Consider the following 3,895-nt stretch of genomic DNA (forward strand, 5'->3'; position numbering starts at 1 on the left):
AGCTTGCCTGGAGAATCTTTAAGGTGGAGTTTGAAGCCAAAAAAATTCTAAATTAAGGTGAAACTTTTAAAAAGTTTCATGTCCTTTTTTTTTGCATCTTATTGATTTGATTTCAAATGCTAAAAAAACAGCCCTTGCTTTGATGATTAAAAGCCTAACGAATTCAGCAAAGGAGGATGTTGTGTGACACTCCCTTTAAAGAACTCACTGTGTAATTCCTCCCTGCCTGCCCATTAAGTTTGGAATGTGTATTAAAAATAATTACAAGCAGAACTTAGGAAAAGTTTGGGGAATATTATTGACTTTATGTTTTTTTCCTATGAGAATGGAACTAAAGTAATCATATATTAGATATGCAAATAAATCTTAAGATCACAGATAGACAAATTATTCCAAAGATTAATTATTCATCACAAAAAAATAATCCATTAATAATTCTGGGAGATAATGGACGTTTCTGTGCGCGTTCATATGCAAAATTAGATTTAATACTTATGATCAATTAACATATAGCAAATTCAAAACTGATGGTAAACAAATAGAAACGTGCATATGTTTACAGCTTTTATGTACTTTGTATCACTGTGCAGTTTATTATGGGGTTATGTCATCTCAGATATGGGTGGCAAATCTCTAGGATATGCCGGAAATGTCAGATAGGTGCGGGTATCACCTCTGGGACCTGCTCCTATCTCCATAATCAGGCCAGTGCTCAGCTATTGTCGGAACTCCCATAGCGGTGAATGGAGGATAGCCATGCTTGTGTGGTGCGCTCTTCCTTCACTTTGGGGGCCCCATTCTGCAGGCAGAGGTGGAACCCCCACCTATCTGACATTTGTGGCATATACAAGTGATATACCACAAATGTTTGAAATGAGAGAACCCCTTTAAAGGCAACTTTATAGTCTAATTAGCATAAAGCAGAACACAAACGGTGCGATTGTGTCGAGTCGTCTGGCCAATGAAACCAACCATCCCCTTCCAGACTATGAAAGAACCCGCCAGTTTAATTGACTTTTTGAGTCAGGTGTCATCCAATATGGTGAAATACAATTCCAATTGGTTGACCTCCATAAGTAATTTTGTCATTTGGTGAATAAGAAAATATCGAATTTCCTTAAATCTTGCTCTTACAAGGTTTATTGTGTGAAACTGGGTTTTGATGTTACAGAATATTGTCAAATATACCATGTCTGTGGCCAATGGGGCACCAAAAATGAGTGAAGGGAATGGGCACAGCTTTCTCTTACCCGGCTCTCTCTCCTGCAGTTAGATGGGTATGGTCCACCAACAATAGAGGGGATTTTTATGGAGGCATGGTGACATTTTGGGGATAGCTTTTTCAATGGCAAGAACCATGACCATAATAAGGTTTTTATCAAGTTGGTGAGAAGTGACCTGGTGCCATTTTCAAAATGTCAACAATAGGGCATAATCTAATGTCAAAGGCAGATGACACCATGACCCCTAATGTTTGTGAACAGGAGATTTATTGGAGATAAAATATTACTGCCTTTTCATGTTTGAACTTAATGCACCTAAATCTGTGTAACTAACCATATTTTGTAACTACGCAGCCATAAAAAGGGATGTCCTCCATGTCTATGTTGCCCTGATCCATTTCACAATGCAATGTAATTCACAGTTGATCTTGACATCAATATAGGTCAATCACCATTATATCTTTTATCTATTTATTTTTTCACAATTTTAAAGGGACAGGGTGTAATTAGTTCATCACATTTTCTTCATTGCATTGTTCATTAAATTTGCTAATCGTAAAGAATAATTTTACTTTTCCTTCCTTCACTCTTCTATAATACTGTCCCCTATGGACGTGAAAATGAAGAATATTAAAAGGACATTTTATGACATTTGTCTATAAAGTGTCAAATCGAATTTTTATTACTTTCTAGATTAGAACTTGCTCCTGTTCACAGTGTAGGCCGAGGCACATCTAGAAGGTGGATGCTCCTGTTCACAGTGTAGTCCGAGGCACACCTGGAAGGTGGATGCTCCTTTTCACAGTGTACTTCAAGGCACACCTGGAAGGTGGGTGCTCCTGTTCACAGTGTAGGCCGAGGCACACCTAGAAGGTGGATGCTCCTGTTCACAGTGTAGGTCGAGGCACACCTAGAAGGTGGATGCTCCTGTTCACAGAGTAGGTCAAAGCACACCTGGAAGGTGGATGCTCCTGTTCACAGTGTAGGCCAAGGCACACCTGGAAGGTGGATGCTCCTGTTCACAGTGTAGGCCAAGGCACACCTGGAAGATGGATGCTCCTGTTCACAGTGTAGGCCAAGGCACACCTGGAAGGTGGATGCTCCTGTTCACAGTGTAGGCCAAGGCACACCTGGAAGATGGATGCTCCTGTTCACAGTGTAGGCCAAGGCACACCTGGAAGGTAGATGCTCCTGTTCACAGTGTAGGCTGAGGCACACCTGGCGGTTGGATGGCGGGCTAGCTTCTTGCAAATTGAATGAGCAACGGGCCATATGGGCCTGGGATAGCAAACTGAATGTGCTAATTGCCCTATATCTTGAATGAAATTGGCCACCTGCTCAAGCTGTATGCCGCACAGTGTATCGCCTGGTGTAAGTGGCTCATTTTATCACGGTTTTCCTAAAAATAATGCTCTTTTTAGTTGCAGAGATGTGAAAACAAATAAACCTCCTGCTTGTAGAAGTGAGCATTTTCAAGGGGAACAAAAACCTCCTGTGTAATAGACTTTTCTTTGAACTACGAGACTGCTGAGTCAGAAGTGAGAATCGAGGAAACATACCTTATCTTGTTTCTCAATGATGCTAAGAAAACGTTATTGTCAGCTCTCCGAGGTCACTTGCATCGCGCCTTCATTCTTGCATTCATTCAGCCTTAATAACTGCTTTGGGCTGTCAAAATATATTCCAAACAGTAGATATGATATATACCATGGACAAAAGACATTTACCGTGAAATATACAAAGGCATGAAAACAATCTTCAGGGAAGAAAGAGGGAAGTACAGACAATTAGAGGGTGTATAATGGCCCATTATGAGGGTGAATCTTTATGGAGATTTCCGCTGAACATATTTCCTACAATCGTTTAATGTCCCTCTTATATGGAATTACATGATATTACCACCTAAAATAGGAAAGGAAGGCAATTCATCATGTACTGTACATAGGCAGATCGATAGATAGATAAATAAATAGATAGTTAGTACACTTAGGCCTCTTTCACACGAACGTATGGCTTTTTCAGTGTTTTGGGGTCCGTTTTTCACTGATCCGTTGTTCCGTTTTTTGTTTCCTTTGTGTTTCTGTTCCGTTTTTCCGTATGGCATTTACAGTATACAGTAATTACATAGAAAAAATTGGACTGGGCATAACATTTTCAATAAATAGTTCCGCAAAAACGGAGCAGATACGGAAGACATACGGGCAATAATAGGACATGTTCTATCTTTCAATTGAACGGAAAAACGGAAATACGGAAACTAAATGCATACAGAGTACATTCCTTTTATTTGTGGAACCATTGAAATGAATGGTTCCGTATACGGACAGTATACGGATTGCAAAAAACGGCCCGTAAACGGGAAAAAAAAACGGTCGTGTGCAGGAGGCCTCACACTTAGAAAACATTACATGCAGAGCTACCAAACATACAGCAATACAGCCCCGCATACCTCTTATATCCAGTGGGGTCTCCTCTGATGTAGATGTTCTCTTTCCTCATCTTATCCATTCAGACCAGACCACCATGATGATTTCTTTCAGCCGAGTCTGTAGAGTTTGACAAAAAGACATCTTGTTTTCCTACTTTTCCATCATCCTCCCACCTTCTCAACACCCCATCCTGCCACGCCCAATACTGTGCCCACTGTGCTCTCCAATACTATACTGCAGAAA

At 40.4% G+C, this 3,895-nt stretch overlaps 1 long non-coding RNA gene across 1 annotated transcript; it reads right to left on the bottom strand.

The window, feature by feature from the left end:
* Window positions 1-296: 296 nt before the first annotated feature.
* Window positions 297-3,895, bottom strand: LOC121008855. The gene is made up of 3 exons (XR_005780624.1): window positions 3,673-3,895; window positions 2,783-2,891; window positions 297-1,829 (listed from the first exon to the last, which is right to left on the bottom strand). It is a non-coding gene; the product is annotated as an uncharacterized LOC121008855 (long non-coding RNA).

Source organism: Bufo bufo, chromosome 7 (assembly GCF_905171765.1).
Source record: "Bufo bufo chromosome 7, aBufBuf1.1, whole genome shotgun sequence".
Taxonomy (NCBI): domain Eukaryota; kingdom Metazoa; phylum Chordata; class Amphibia; order Anura; family Bufonidae; genus Bufo; species Bufo bufo.